Here is a 17,368-nt window from a genome sequence, read left to right on the forward strand (position 1 = left end):
TTATATGTAAGTTTATACTATACAAAGGAAGAGGTATGTATATAACTAAACATTCTTTATATTATTTTATTTTTATACTTTTTATTATTCAAAACAGTTTTAAAATTTAAATAATGTTCTTTCCCTCCCCCAAGTTCATCTAGATCCTTTCCTCATCCCTACCCACCCAACTTTAAGTTCTTTCTCAAAAAAGCAAACTAAATACCCAATATAACAAAATGCCCCAAACCTAGAAAACAAAATACATCACCACAACCAACAGCAGTTAGTCTTACGACTTATTATCTTGCTAGAACTGCAAATTTTACAAGATCAGCCAATTTAAGGATAGTCTTCAACATTGAGGGTAAATCTATATGGGCTGCTAGGGTGCAGCCTGTACAAGCTAGGAGCTGCTGTGTTAGGGGCAGTTTTGCTTTTTGGTTTCCCAAGGATAGTAAGTCTAAACTTTAAATGTGATGTCAACCATCTGAAACTATAATCAAATAAAAGCATCTGTGGAGTCCATTATTTATTGGTCTACTACTCCAGAATAGGAGATCTATCCTGGAGTGGTTGATACACCTAATGTCACTCCATTGGAGAAAACTGATTTTCCCTCTCAGCAGGTATAAATGACAGTTCTGTTGTTAAACTTTACCTTAGTGGCAGTGGCTAGGTTTACATTCATTCATTTATTAATTTTCAGTGTAACAAAATAAAATACAATAAAATAATACAACAACTATCACATCGAAGTCAGACAAGACAGATCAACAGAAGGAAAGAACCCAAGAGAGGACACAAAGCCAGAGACACACTTGTTTGCATACTCAGATTCTATAAAAACACTAAACTGGAAGCCATAATATATGGACCATGGAAGACCGAGTACAGACCTGTGCAAGCCCTGTGCTTGCTGCTTCGTTTTCTCTGAGTTCATATGAGCTTTGCTCATGTTGATTTATAGGGTCTTGTTTTCTTAGTGTCCTCCCTCCACTCTGGCTCTTACATTCTTTCCACCTCATCTTCTGCAGGGTTACCTGATGTCTGCAGGGAGGGATTTGATGGATACCTCCCATTTAGGGCTGAGTGGCTGAGTGGTCCAATGTCTCTCACTATCTATGTAATGTCTGTCTGTGAGCCTCTATATTTGTTCCAATTTGCTGCTGGAGGAAGCTTCTCAAATGATGGTTAAACAAGACACTGGTCTTATTTGTCTTTCTGGAAAACTCACTCAGGATTATTTTTTCTAGTTCTATCCATTTACCTGCAAATTTCATGATGTCATTTTTTTAATGGCTGAGTAATGCTCTATTGTGTAAATGTACAACATTTTCATTTTCTATTTTTCTGTTGCAGGGAATCTAGGTTGTTTCTAATTTCTAGCTATTATGAATAGAGCACCAATGAATGTGACTGAGCAAGTGTTTCTGTGGTATGATGAAGCATCCTTTGAGTATATGCCCAAGAGTGGTGTCTTTGTTAGGGTTTATGTTGCTGCAACAAAACGGCATGACAAAAGCATCTTGGGGAAGAAACTGTTTATTTTATTTTATTTTTGCAGTTCTGTATAACAGTTCCTATTTAAAAACAGTGAGGGTAGGAACTCATGGAAGGCAGGAACCTGGAGGCAGGAGCTGATGCAGAGGCCATGGAAGAGTGCTACTTACTGGCTTGCTCCTCAGGACTTGTTCAGTCTGCTTTCTTGTAGAACCCAGAACCACCAGCCCAGGGATGGCACCCACCATGGGCTGAGCCTTCCCCCATCAATCATTAATTAAGAAAACGCCTTACAGGCCTGCCTACAAGCGGAGGCATTTTGTTAATTGAGGCTCCCTCCTCTCAGATGACTTTAGCTTGTGTCAAGTTGACACAAAACTATCCAGAATAAATGGTAGAGCTGGAGCATGAGGTAGATTCAGTCTCAGTTTTCTGAGGAACTGCCATATTGATTTCCTTAGTGGCTGTATAAGTTTGCACTCTTACCAGCAAGGGAAGAGTGCTGTCCTGTCTCCACATCCTCAACAACATGAGCTGTTACTTGTGTCATTCATCTTAACCATTCTGACAGGAGTAAGATGGAATCTCAAAGTAGTTTTGACTTGCATTTCCTTGATGGCTAAGGATGTTGAACATTTAAGTGTTTCTGTCATTTTTGTTTCCTCTATTGAGAATCCACTGTTAAGAACTGTACCCCAGGGGTTGGGGATTTAGCTCAGTGGTAGAGCACTTGCCTAGCAAGCACAAGGCCCTAGGTTCGGTTCTCAGCTCTGGGAAAAAAAAAAGAACTGTACCCCTTTTTATTTATTTGGGTCATTTGTTTTCCTGATATCTTCTTTCTTGAGTTCTTTATGTAGTCTAGATATTAGCCCTCTATTAGATGTGTGATTGGTAAAAACTTTTCCCATTCTGTATGCTGACACTGTCCAAATGACAGTGTCCTTTTCAGTGTAGAAGCTTTTCAACCTTTTATGACGTCCCATTTATTAATTGTTGATATTAGTGCCTGTGCTAATGGTGTTCTGTTCATAAAGTCTTTTCTTGTGCCAACCAGTTCAAGGCACTTTCTCTTGTACCAGGTTAAGTGTATCTGGTTTTACATTAAGATCTTTGATTCTTCTGGAGCTGGGTTTTGTGCAGGGTGATAAGTATGGATGTATTTTCATTCTCCCACATGAAGTCATCTAGTTTGACCAGTACCATTTGTTCAAGATGCTGTCTTTTTCCCAGTGTGTATTTCTGGCTTCTTTATAAAAAAAAAAAAAAAAAAAAAAAAAAAGGTGTCCATAGGTGTGTGGATTCTTCAATTCCTTTTCATTGATCAGTTTGTCTGTTTTTTTTTTTTTTTTTTGGTTTTTCGAGACAGGGTTTCTCTGTGTAGCTTTGCGTCTCTCCTGGAACTCACTTGGTAGCCCAGGCTGGCCTCAAACTCACAGAGATCCGCCTGGCTCTGCCTCCCGAGTGCTGGGATTAAAGGCGTGCGCCACCACCGCCCGGCCAGTTTGTCTGTTTTTGTGCCAATCCCTTGAACTTTTTATTACAATAGCTTCATAGTACAACTTGAAATCAGGGAAGGTGATACCTCCAGCAGTTGTTTTATTGTTCAGGATTATTTTAGCCATCCTCAGTTTTTTGTTTATCCATATGAAGTTGAGAATTTTTCTTTCAAGGTCTGTAAAGTTATGTTGAAATATTCATGAGGGATTGCATTGAATCTGTAGACTTCTTTTGGTACATGGTCATTTTTACTATGTTACTACTACTGATCCATGAGCATGGGAAATCCTTCCATCTTCTAATATCTTGTTCAGGTTTTTCTTCAGTGACTCAAATTTTTTATCATACAAGTCTTTCACTTGCTTGGTAAGAGTTAACTCTCTGTTTTGGTCTAAACAGACACACACATTGTTTATTTATTTATTTATTTGCCTACATCAAAGCTTTTGTGTCTGTTTCCTAAGAATAAGGTAATTTTGTTCATATAATCAAAGAATAATTATGAAAATCAAGACATTTTGCAACACCATGATACTTTTTTTGTCTCACAGTATATAGCTTCAACTGTAGATTCATTTATTTCTCTTGTTTTAAATTTATTTTAATCTGAAACATTTTCACAGTCTTTAATTACTTTGGTATTTGAAAGGCTGGGACAGTTCTTTTGTACAAAGTCTTCTAGTTGCATTTGCTTGATGTTTCTTGATGATTAATTCAGTTTATGCATTTTTGGCATGTACATGCAAAGAGATGTTGAGTACTTCTTAAGTACATCCTGTGCTTCTGTCCCATTATCGATACAGTTGTCCTTGACAATTAGGTAGGAAAGTATCTGCCAAATTTCTCCACTAAAAGTTAAACCTTCCCCTGTATAATTAATAGCTAATTTGTGGAGAGCTGCTTCCAGACTTTGGAGATGTACTGTCTTCAATCACCCTTTTACCCAATAGTGCTGATACATTGGTGCTTTCTTCACAGTCACTTTACACAATGTTTGCATGATGCTGCTTTTTCTAACTCCTTCTTACTGCCATTTCTATAGGTGGCATTCACCTCAAAGGAAGAGTTTACTGCGTTCATTTTAGACTTCACTCATCGAATCTTTCTAATAATTATTTTCTTTCATTTCTTGGTTGCTATGGGTTTATCATGTGGGATACTGTTGAAGTTTGTGCCTGCATCATGTGGATACACTCACATTTTTTCTAAATTACCTATTCTTCACACAGAAATGTTGTCACCTTAAATTGCATGTCTGCTCTTTGAATCCAGAAAACAATGTGAAAAGGTCCTCAAAGTAGCACAAATGTTGCTAAGAAAGAGTAAACTCAAACCATGATAATACTAAGAAACTATTCTGGAATTGTGTAACGTGGGATTTCAGGCCTTTACATACTAAAAATTCCGAAAAAGAATTGTGTTGATTTTTAAAAAAACCCTGCAATATGCCATAAATTAGCCAAAATTTGGAGATCTCGCTCTTATTAGTGTTCAGCATTCCCTTGATTAGGTTTATTTAATTAAATTGAAACTTTTCCTTTATAATTGTATATTATATAGTGCAAAAATCCATGTGGAAAGTTGTCTCTGAATGTAAGATTGTTGTTTGAGATCATGGATTCCTTTGAGGTGCCAATCATTTGTGCTAATGACTTTCTCCCTTAGCCTTAAGCGTTGTCACATGCAAGGGCAGGTGAGATGGCTTAGGAAGTGAAGTGCATGCTGCCCAGACTGAGGATCTGAATTCAATTCTCTGGGGCCAACATATGGCAGCGATAAGACTGGTGATGGGAGAATCGACTCCTGTCCATGTCGTGTGTGCTGTGGCACATGCCCTGATCTGACAAAACGTATTTAAAAAGTAACAGGTTTAAAGATTACCAAATATGTACTTAAAGGAATGGCAATTCCAATCCAAAAAAATTTAAAGGTTGCATATAGACTAGGATAATGACTCAAGAGCACCTGATTTGTGGGGTACTGTGAGCAAGAGTATTCTAAGGAGAAGTTTCAGTGAATGAAGGAGGCATCTGAGTGTAAGGGAAGGCAGAAACTCCATCTTTACAGTACAGAGGGCTAATGAGAATTGGCAAGAAAGGAGGACTTAGACCAGGGGCAAGGCATTCCAGGAGAGTTTGCAAAATAAGGACTAGGTGAGTACAGAAAATGTATTACATAAGAGAAGAAACGGAGCTGTCTTGTATGTGCTCTGAACCCAGTCTCACGGAGTCCTTGTTCTTGTATTACTTGTGCAGACACATGTAAGAAGTCTTCCATTAAAAAAATAATGTTTCTGTCCATGTTTTATTGCTGTGAAGAGACACCTTGACTAAGGCCACTCTTATAAAATAAAACATTTAATTGGAGGCTTACTTAGCTTCAGAGGATTAGTCCATTGTCATTATGGTGGGGAGCAGGGTGGTTGTCAGGTGTGGTACTGGAGAAGTAGCTGAAAACTACATCCTGATCTGCAAGCAGCATGCTGACAGGAGAGAGAGAGAGAGAGAGAGAGAGAGAGAGAGAGAGAGAGAGAGAGAGAGAGAGAGAGAGAGAGAGAGAGAGAGAGAGAGAGAATGAGAATGGGAGATTTATTAAGGCAACTCCACATAGTTAAAAGGGAGGTTTATTTTGGGGTAACTTACAACAAGTAAAGGGATAGGTTACAGGATGCAGGAGAGGTGAAGTGCAGTCCAGAAGTGTTCTCTGGAAAGCTCCACTCAGTCTACCATCCAGCATCCAGGATCACCAGGAACCAAGAGAGCTGGCACATCTGGATCTCAGGTCTTAAGGGCTCCCATCTCGGCCCTGCCACAGGGGCAGGTCATAGGTAGGCATGACAATTACCAGAAGCCTCATTGAGGGCAGTACTTCCCCATCAAAGCTGGAACAGATACCCACTACATCGAGAGAGAGAGAGAGAGAGAGAGAGAGAGAGAGAGAGAGAGAGAGAGAGAGAGAGAGAGAGAGAGAGAGATTGGGACCTGACGTGGGCTTTATGAACCAGAAAGCCCACCCCTGGGGACATAACCTTTTACAAGGCCACATCGCTAATCATTCCTAAACAGTCCACCAAGAAGCGACTCTATATGAGCCTATGGGAGCAATTCTCATTAAAGTTCCACAACCATTTACTATTTAAAAATATATGCAACAGAAAAAAGTTAACCATCTTTCAGTTTACAGTAAATTTATTTAGTGATACAGAAAACAAACATTGTATACATATATGGTATGCAGCATTAACATATATATTTATGATATAACACTAAAATCAGGAAAAACTTATTAATATCAAACAGTTATGTTATCAAAGTGAAGTATTTATATTGCTTTCTTTTTGCTTTTTAAAGTTAGATTAATTAGTATATTATACTACATTATTATCTGTAGTCATCAGACCCTTAGCTCCCAGTACAGCTTAGTGCCTATTTGAACAATCTCTCCTTATCTTCGTCTTCCCCCTACTCTCCAAAATTTCTTGTAACTACTGCTATACTACCATCTTTCATGAGATGAATATTCTGGACCCTAAACCAATACAAAAGTAATATATTTGCCTTTCTATGCTTGTCTTATTTCACTTAAAATAATGATCTCCTGTTTTAAACAATGAAAACCACAGATTTAATTTTCTTTATGGCTTGTTTGTCATATTCTTTATCAGCTCAGTTGACAATTATTAGTTTTTTTCTTTATTAAGATTTTAAAAATAATTTTACATACCAACCAGGTCCCCTTCTCATGCCTCCTCCTGCTCCCCCTAGCTTCCCTTCTCCAATCCACCCTCCCTCCCCTCCTCCGAAAAGGTAAGACCTGCCATGTTGAGTCAACAAAGCCTGGTACATTGAGCTGAGGCAGGTCCAAGCCCCTCCCCATTGCATCAAGGCTGTGCAAGATGTCCCACCATAGGTAATGGGCTCCAAAAAGCCAGCTCATGCACCAGGGATAGAAACCTGGTGCTAGGAAAGTTCCCAGGAATCCACAAGGATGAGCCCAGCTTAGACTACTAGCATTAGTGGAGAGGGTGCCTGAACTGGCCTACCCCAATAATCAGGGTATACCCCAACTTTCATCATAGAACCTTCATCCAGTAACTGATGGAAGCAGATGCAGAACTCCACAGCCAAGCACCAGGCCGAGCTCAAGGAGTCCAGTTGAAGGAGAGAGAAGAGGGATTCTATGAGCGAGCTAGGGGCTTCAAGATCATGATGGGGAAACCTACAGAGACAATCAAACCACGCTAGTGGGAACTCACAGACTTTAGACCAACAGCTGTGGAGCCTCCATGGGACAGGACTAGGCCCTCTGCATAAGACAAACAGTTATGTAGCTTGGTCTTCTTAAGGGGCCCCTGGCAGTGGAACTAGTTTTTTCCCTTTCCCATTTTGTGACTATGTGAATAAGACTGAAATGAACACAGAGAGTTGATGACTTTTCAACGGACTGATAGTATTTACACAGGAATAAGATTGCTGGGTGATATGGTGGTTTGTGTTTTGAGGTTTCTTTTTTTTTTTTTTTGTCTTCTATAATGCATATACTAATTGCCATTCCTCACCCAGATAGCTGTGTGAGGGTTATCTTTTCTCTATGTGTCTTCCTGCTCTTCCTTTCTTCAGTCTTTTTGGATGAAAGACATACCAGACTGAGATAATATCTCATGATTTTGATAGGCATTTTTCTGTTGACCATTGATATAGAATACTTTTTTAAAATTCTGTGTATTTTATGGCTTTTGGTAAATGTGTGTTTAAGTCTAATATTCATTTTTAAATTGCGTTATTAGTTCCTTGTTTTGAGTTTGAGTTTTGAAGGTCTTTGCATATGCTATATATCAGCTTCTCACCTAATGTGGATTTTGCAGATATTTTGTTGGATCCTTTGATATGATTTTCCTTTGCTCTGCAGAGGGTTTTAAGTTGAAGGCTGCCTCATTTGTTTACTGCCACTTTTGTTGTCAGTACCTTTGATTCTTATTTAGGAAATACTTGTTCTTTCCAATGTGTTGACCCATTTTTCTACCCTTTCTTCTAGTGCATTTGTACTTTCTTTTTTGCATCTGTACTTTCTAGTTTTACTCTTAAGTTTGTAATCAATCTTGAGCTGACATTTATAACCTGGAGATGGGGGTCTAGTTTCCTTGTTCTGTGCATGATGTCCAGTTTCCCTCCCTACCGCTTATTAGACAAACTGTGGTTTCCCTGTTTTGCCCTTCTGCTATTTGATATCAGCTGGCTGTTGATGAAGGAGTTTATTACTTGAAGGCGCTTTATTCTGCTCTGTTGGTCTGTGTGGACTTTTAAGCCAATACCATACTATTTTAATTGCTACAGCCTTGTAGTATATTTGAAGTCACATAGCATGACACCTCCTGCTTTGTCCCTTTGGCTATCTGGTCTCCTCCTCCTCCTCCTCCTCTTCCTCCTCCTTCTGTGCATGTTGTGTGTGGCTCCATACAAACTTTAATGCTTGTGTTTTTAATTGTATGGTTAATGTCATCACCCAAATTTGATTATACTCCCAATTTACAACCTATCACAGACATGGCCAGCCTTTTGCCATTGTGAAATTATGTTGTTATCATTTATAATGCTTATGCTAGAAGACCACATAACTGAGTTTTAATGTGATCACCTGTAAAGTTCTTGCTGGGGAATGATGGAATTGATTCAGAAAATAAAAATACACCAAAAACCCCCTCATAATATTTTAAGTGCATTTATGATTTTGTGTTGGGCTCCATACATAGCCATCCCAAGCTTCACATGGCCCAAGGTGTTGGGAGGTGAAACTTCCACTAGAAGGCTGGCTGTGAGGCAGTGATCACCTCCTACTAGCCCTGTCCAATTGAGAAACCAGATGATTTGTGCTCAGCTCAGTCTTCTGTAACATGCATTTGCTTAAGAGGCACATGAGTATAGCAATATGCTTATTATTATAGCTTAATTATTTTATTGAAATTGTATGTGAAGACCAATTTATCTATTCTAAGTTCTAAGAACTCAGAAAAGTGAAATTCACAGAAATAACCTAGTTTCTTAACTCTTTCTAGGTTTACTCTTTTGATTTAGCTCCAATCCTGATAACTTTATCTAGCTCTTTTCTCTCTGGCAGAATCTATGTGTTAAGGGAAGCAAAATCATCTGTTCATGGGCCAGGTAGAGACAAGTCCGATCCTAGTCTCTTTTCTGTGCTCTAGGAAGATAAATGAGATGAGACCTCAGCTTATGACACTTGTTCTAAATTTCAGAAATTCCACTGCTCTTTGAAACTGACATTCCTCTAAAGAAGCTTGCTATTCAGGGAGTTTGTAACTACAATGTACCTGGTCTTTCTGAAATAATGTACTTTAGAGGGCTTGATATAATTTTCATTAGTTGGTGGTCTGTTTCTTTAATATACAGTATACTTAGTATCATCAAAGTCACTTAAATAGAAATAATTTTGGCTTCAAAGTTAATGTGCCTTTTTAATATTATTCCTTTAAAACAAATTAATTAATAAAGCCTGATTAAATAACTTTCATCTTCTACTCACGTTGACATTGCGGAAAGCAGAAGCCATCTGTGAGTGTGTTTTTGTGAGGTGTACAAGCAGTATTTTTCTCAGTACATTACTCTCAATTAGAATTGAAATGCAATTACAAAGTGAGTTGGTGCAATTCTTTCAATAATTCAAGCAGAATTCTCTTCCAACTCAGTGATCTTCATATTTAGACAAAGGTGCATTTAAATTTTTTTCTTAAAAATTTTGTGTGATTTGAGTAATCACCTTAAATCTCTACATAAATTTACTTATAAGTATACTATAGTTCAGAGTTGCTTTGATGTGATTTTATCAATATTTTGTGGAAAGTGTGTACTTAAAGTTTATTCTGGAGTTTGAATGCTGTATTCTCGTCTCTTATGAGTACCCTTGACATTATTTAAAATATTCACACGTAGATGGAAATATTTCTGTTCACCAGCGTTTGCATTTGCTAGTTATATAGTATGTGTTTTGAAATAAATTTATTTCATAATATGAAAGTATATAGTGACTGTAGACCTTCATCATTTTTTTCTGTGACATTGTCAAATTTCTTACATTTTGGATTTTTCTCCTTCACAGATGCGTTTTGTAGGAGTATTTTGAAGATGAATGTTTTCAAATTATCTTGAAATAGCCAAGCACCATATACAGTAAGTGATCTGTAATTTTGTTTTTCACTCTCTTGTAGTTATACTGAATGTTTTTGGCAGACAATCATAAAAGAACACATTCTTATTTACAGTTCTTGACACTCCTGATTGCAGAGAGAAAATGTGTATAAGCTAGGAAATGAGGTGTTCATAAGTTTGAATTAAGTTATACAATTTCCAGTTTTCTAAATACTGATTTTACTGCTGTTATAGTTATTTACCTACAACACTCTTTTTTTATGATTTCAGTGAGATTTTATTCATATCTTGATGGACAAAAAGAATGAAAGTTTAGTGATATTATCCAGGGGCCTATATGGATTTTTTTAAAAAGCACATCATCAGATTAATATATATTGAGTTTTTTCCACATTAGGTACTTTATATGTAAACATTACCATTAGTCCTTCCCCCACATTTTAAGATCTTATTTTCATTCCTATCTTTAAATAAGAAAACTGGGAACTTCAGAGCTTTCATGATTTGCTCAATATTTCTTCAGAGTGGGAAATCTAGGCTTCCTCATGTGCTGATTGCTTCTTTGGTATTTTGGTTTTGTGTAAACATTATCTTTAGAGTGTTGAGCAGGTTTGTACTGTTGTTTGTTGATTACATTGTTGGTGTTATTTATGATGTCATTGGCTTCTTTTATTTATTTCAAGCGGCACTTCATTCCCAAATTACACAGTTTTCAGTTAACAGGAAATGAATAAAAATGTAAATTCATGAAAGAAATTTGAATTTTTATTTGATAAAATAAATCAGATGACTAAAGTTCTCAAGTCTTCATTCATTAAAACAAACAAACCAACAAACTCCTCAAAACTCATGCTGGGGATATATGCACTTGCCTAACACGAGTAAGATTCAACAAACAAAATAAATATTACAAGACACTCTCCACAATTGAACGTTGTTATGTACAGTAGAGATCACAGGGACCAAGGCACCACTCAACTGTCTTGTTTGGTTAAAGAGGATTACCTGGGGGACAGCTTTTGAATAGGATTTCCAAGAAAAAGAAATAGGAATACAATAGTGGCAGAACTGATATTTATGCATTTTTTCCTAATATAACTCAGTCAATAATGAGATATCCTTAATAGGTACTTAAGAATACAGACTGTGGATTCAAAACACCTGGAAGTCCTGGACTTCTCATTTACTAGTTATTAGACAATGGACAAATTCCATCATGTAATTTTAGAATTGGTATGAGAGTAATGACTGTTTCATTCATGTTGAACTAATATATGCTGTAGATACATAGATGTTGAATAAGTGCTAGTAGTTATTCAATTATTTAGAATATTCAAGTGTTTTTGTTAATTAAGCATCATAATTGATAATCAGTTCATAGAAGCATACAATATGGGTATTCAGTGAGCACTGTTCTTTGAAATGATAAAAAAACGGAATTTCTGTCTTTTTTCATAAACAGCATAATATTCATTATAGCTTTTGGTAGAAAACAAAACACTTAATCAATAGGCGTGTACTGTGTGTGTGTGTGTGTGTGTGTTGTGTGTGTGTAAAACTAAGTAGTTACTACATACCTAGGCTGGAAAATTTGTTTGTGAGCTTTTTTGGAGAGAAAAGATGACAATTTGGATGTACTAATAGAGCTATGATTCTTATCTTGAGGAAGACAGAGAAAATTTATAAAAACGAAAAGAAATAATTGAAATTTCAGATTGCCAATATTTTTGGGCAATAGTCATCCAGGGCTTTGTGACAAATCTATGGAGATTGCAGGGTTATGGGCAAGAGAACATTCATTAAGCATCTATTGTATGCATTTTACATTCAACAACACAGTTAATCATTCATTAAGCGCCTATTATATACATTTTACGTTCAACAACACGGATAACCTCACAATTAATAACATCATGATTCTGATCTGCTATGTTTATTTTCACTTTAGGAAAATGTACAATAGAAAGTTTGCATCTTTCTTTATGGGAATGAAGCTTGAGGCTTCTGTACTTCTAATGCTTCTTTATGCTGTTAGCCTAAAAGTTAAATGCTAAGATTCTACGGTTGATCCAAGGTCAGCTTCTTTGCATGGAAAACACTATTCCCAAACCTCACAATATATAAGAGGTCTTCAGTAATGCATATTTTATGATTTGATTTCAACTAAAATAAATAGCAATTGTCAAATATTAAATGCCGATAGGGCTATTTGCAATCTGACACTAATCCCCTTGAAAAATATACTGTATCATTAAAGAAAACTTTGCATGTAAAAAGCTTCTTTTCCAAGGCCAGAGGCCATATCTCATTTTTCTAGTACACGTTTGGAAGTTGAAATGACCGACCACATCTTTTGCGTGCAGTCCCTTTTCCTCTTCATGTCATGTAGAGGAGTTTAGAACAAGGTTTTTCATTGACTCATCTTCCTCTCATTTCATCACCTTCAGCTGTGTAGTGTTCTCAGCACCATCTTAAGGCCAGAGGACCATACTGACACTTTCTCTTTGGCAGATCAAATTTAGCTATTACTGGTCCCAATTATTTTACGCTTCTGTTCTTAAAACAAACATCGGCAGTGCTTATTGGGGGCGTTTTAAAAATGTATTAGTATTTAAAAGATTATTGTTCTGAAAATGGAATATCCTACTTTCCCTTTATGTTTTGATGTTCATTTGCCTCAACCAACAAACTTTTAAGACATTCAAATTATCATTTTATTATGTTTATGTTTGTGCATGTTTTGGTTGTGCTCTATGTACATGCCTAGTGCCCCTGAAAGAAAGAAGAGGGCAGAAGAATTCCTGGAATTAGAGTTACAGATGGTTGTGAGATGCCATTTGGGGTCTGGGAATTGAATTCAAGTCCTCTGGAGGACAGCTCATGCTCTTAACAGCTGAGCCATCTCTCCAGGCCCTTGGGCAGAGGATCCACTCTCTCTGTGCTGTTGGTTTGAGACTGAAAGACTTATAGAGTCTTCTACTTTTATTTTCCTGATTTGGTTTCTGGAAAGCAAATCTAAGGATTTTGCTTAGTGATTACATTTTATTTAATTCATTTAATACTTATTGGATGCTTCTAAATGAGACAATAAGCAGTGGTGCAAGCAGGATGGAGAAAGAAGAACCATTCTCAAGTAAATTTGGTTGTCAGATTGAAGAAACAGTTTGTGCTCAGTAACAGTTATAGAATGGCAATGGTATAAACCAATCAAATTTAAAATTCCATGTCAAATTATGAAGGAATAGTGAAGTCATGAATATGAAAAATTAAAGCAAGATTGAGGAGGTCTGAGCAAGCAGATCTAATGCTGAGCTTTTGGTCCAAGATTTGTTGTCATTTGCATTTGGGCTAGATCTGGATGGAGATAGAAAATGATATCAGGATAGTCAAAGAAATGGCCTAGGAAAGTTCAGAAGTGAAGCGGCCATCACCATAGTCAACTCATGACATGTTAGGTGGTTAACAGAGTGAGTTTGTCAAGTAAAGCAAAGATAGGTAAGTTTGGAACCCAGGCTCAAGCCACACTTAGAAACTACTAGTAACCATACAAGATATTAAAACTTAAGTGATAGGCAATTAAAAGGAGAGGAGGGAGAATATTTTCTGAGTGCTAATCTGGTAAACAAAATTCTTTCTTCCTTTGAATAAAATTCTGACATAGGGCTCAGAATGGATTGTGACTGTGGCACTGATAGACAAGAGGATCTATTATCAGGAACTACAACATCCTAAGAATTAAAACATGATGGCAGGACCCATGGTCATTCCAATGGAAATGGAGAGGGACGATGGGCTAGGTGAAATGTGGAAGAAAATACATTTAGAGAGGAGTTGGGACTTGCTAAGTACCAGGCTTGTTTTAAATGCTTCTGACCTCCCTCGCTGTTCTGCACAAAAGGATACCGAGACAAACAGTAGTTAAACAACTTGCCACGGTTATCAAGTATAAAAATAGCACAGTCAACTTGGGAGTCCCTTGAGTTAAGCTCCTGGGCCTGCAGTTGGCTTCTCTGCTACTAGTGTTCTAGGAATAATTGATGTTTCCAGGTTGATTGGGCAGCAAGGCAAATTGCCAATAGTCTGATGCCTATTTTCCAGACTTTATCCCTTCTTTAAACAGGTCCTTGGGTAGGGAGAAAAATCTTCTGACCTTTAGGGAGAAAGATTCCTTATGTGAGTGATGAGTCTCTTGTATACATTAACTTGTATGTTAGCAGCAGGAACAGTGTAATTTATGGCATTACTCGATTATAAATTAGAATAGTAAATATGTCGACTTCGTGTGATTTATCATCCATCCTTAGCAGGGCTTCAAATGAAACAAGGCTAGAGTGTTATATTAAAGATTTAATACTTTGGTTCATGAAAGACCAATATTTCAGACTTAGTTTACTTATCATAGTGACCAATAATTTTGCCAAGGAGAACTAGAGGCTCAGCTTAGGGGCTATCTCCTTTTTCTCCAGTGCTGGAAAGGAGCACATCACACTGTTGAGGAAAGAGCTGCATTGACTTTAAAGCAAACCAGCTTCTGGTGTGTGTGGCTTGGGGATTTATTCATCTCTCTGTTGTTCAGATTCTTCACCTTTACAAGGCTGCTGTCTTCTAAATACAGTAGATTTGTAGTTTGTGTTATGGTCATCAAAACTTATCTCATGCATTAACAATTGTAATTATCAATTTTAATCACAGAATTATTGTTATTTGAGTTCTTGTTGTGATGTTGTATGTATCAAATGGACAAAACATTTTTTTAAAGACCCAAGTAGCTATCACAAAGATCAAGAAGAAGCCCTTTGTATCCCAGCTACTTTTCCTGCCTCCCAAAGAGTTCTATATTTCTATTATTTCCAGAACAGATGAAATTATTCTGGCTTTAACATTAACTACTTCCTTGCTTTTCAATACAGTTTAACTATCCCAGCCTATGTTCCTCACTACACAATTTTAATATCGTATGACTTAAAATACCTCTGACAAATAGCCATGCATGTCACATACGTTCTTCTATGTGAGCATTTCTTTCCTGTATATGCATTTCTAATATTTATTAATGCTTTGTGAGGTTCCCTAATTTCTATCACCATTAAACAAAAATACTACAGAATATTTTTTCATTGTAGTGTTGATGGGCTCTGAGTTATTTTTAGATTTAGGCTGTCATGAGCATTCTTTTTTAATCTTTGCTGATCGTGCTCATGTATTTCTGTTGGGCATATACTTAGCAGTAGAATTGCTTGGTTCTAGTGCATGAAAATCTTCAGTTTTAGCAGTTACTACCAGACTGTTTTCATAAAATTGTTAGCTAATTACACAGCTGTCATTAGTGTCTGTAAACTCCCATTGTTTACTTTTTCTGAAGCTTAGTATAATCAATCTTTTTAATTTTAGCCACTCTGCTGAGAGTTTATTTTGTATTTCCCTATTGAGTAATGCGGTTATGACCTCTGCTTTAACTTTATATGAATATTGTTGTATATTGTCCACTTTTCTTTTGTGTTGACTTTTTAATTGTTAGCATTCAGAAGTTAGTTGCTGTGTGAAGAGCACTGCTTCAGTATATATGGTGGGATACCATCCCTCTGATTTTCCTATCTTTTGTCATAATTCATTGCCTCCCTCTCTCCCTTCCTCTTTTCTTTCTTCCCTTTCTCCCCCTTGTCCTTCCTCCCTGTTCCTTTCCCTCTTTTGCCTTCCTCTCTTCTCCTCTCCCCTCCCCCTTCTCTTCTCCTCTTGTCCCCTCCCAACCTTACTCCCTCTTCTCCTTTCACTTTCCTCCTCTCTTCCTTTCCCTTCTCCTCTCATGTTGTCCCCCCTCTTCTGCTTCTCCCTCTATTTTCATTTTTCCTTTGGTTTTCGAGAATAGAGCCCAGGGTCTCATGCCTACTAATCTGGCTCCCCACCAAGAATCACACCCCAACCACTTGCTTTTTCCATAGCTTGAAGAGGTTTTTTTTTTTTTTATTAAAAAGTAGTCAAATTCTAATTTTAATGCCTCTTTATAATTATGCAGTCACTTTATGAATGACTTTGAGGTCAAGTTAGATTTCCCTTCCAACATAGAATATTTACCAGATGAATCATCCACATCTTTAATCCCAGGATGCAGAGACAGGCAGATCTCTGAGAGTTTGAAGCTAGCCTGAGCTACAAAGTGAATTCTATATCAGCTAGGTTTACTTAAAGACACTCTTTTCAAAATTAGCAAGTAATAAAACACCCCTAACCTAAACCACAAAGAATATCATTTTTTATTAGAGAAGTTTGTTGTTAAAGTTTTTGTGAGAGAGTCTCACTATGTAGTTCCTGAAACTTTCTACGTAGACCAAACTAGCCTTGAACTCATGATCCTCCTGCCTCTATCTCCTAAATTCCTATCTACCATACCTGACCAAGTTGTTGTAGAAGATATTAATTTTTTTCCTTGGCCCCCAGCTTTTCAATTACATATTTATCATAAATTTTTATATATGTCAGGGTCTCTAGAGGGACCATTATTACACTTAGTTATTCTCATATTTATAATTCCATTTATAAGTATGATCACTTTAAAATTATTCTTCATATTTGTTGAAAAAGACTGTTACTGTGTCTTTATTTGGAGACCTATCAACTTTGCCTCATTTCATATGAATTTTAGAATTTCCTTGTTGAAGTCAACAACAAAAAATCGGGATGCTATTTTGGAGCTTATTTAATATCTTATTATCACATATTTTAAAACTGGCATAATTACAGTAGTGACTTTTAATATGTGCTGGTTAGGTTTTGTCAACTTGATACAAACTATAGTCACCAGGGAAAAGGGAACCTCAACTGAAGAGTTTCCTCCATCAGGTTGTATTTTCTTGATTGATGATTGATGGGAGAGGTCAAGGCCACTGTGAGTAGTGCTGCCTTGGGAAGATGGTCCTGGATGTTATAAGAAAGCATGCTAAGCAAGTCCTTAAATAGTATTCCTCCTTAGTCTCTGGTTCAGTTCTTGCTTTAGGTCTCTACCTTGAGTTCCTGATGTAGCTTCCCCTGATGGTGGATTGTGATGTGGAAGTGTAAACCATATAAACCCTTTCCTCCCCCAAGTTCTTTTTGGTAATAGTGTTTATCCAAGCAACAGAAAGCAAACTAATAAAATCAATGAATGTCATATAAACTTCATTTATTTTATTTAACATTTTATAGTTTTCTGTGTAGAGATTGTGCAATTTGGTTAATTTGTATTTAGGAGTTTA

General features: G+C 36.9%; 1 protein-coding gene across 5 annotated transcripts in view; it reads left to right on the plus strand.

Moving 5' to 3' along the window:
* Window positions 1-17,368, plus strand: part of Galnt13 (polypeptide N-acetylgalactosaminyltransferase 13) — a 584,813-nt gene that overhangs the window by 27,583 nt on the left and 539,862 nt on the right. For all 5 annotated transcript variants that reach the window (XM_052726141.1, XM_052726138.1, XM_052726140.1 and 2 more), the window contains exon 2: window positions 10,090-10,160. The gene's annotated coding sequence lies outside the window, so the exon portion shown is untranslated. The remainder of the gene's footprint in view (window positions 1-10,089; window positions 10,161-17,368) is intronic.

This window comes from Peromyscus californicus, unplaced genomic scaffold (genome assembly GCF_007827085.1).
Source record: "Peromyscus californicus insignis strain IS unplaced genomic scaffold, ASM782708v3 Scaffold_7__1_contigs__length_154581171, whole genome shotgun sequence".
In the NCBI taxonomy this organism is placed as follows: Eukaryota; Metazoa; Chordata; class Mammalia; order Rodentia; family Cricetidae; genus Peromyscus; species Peromyscus californicus.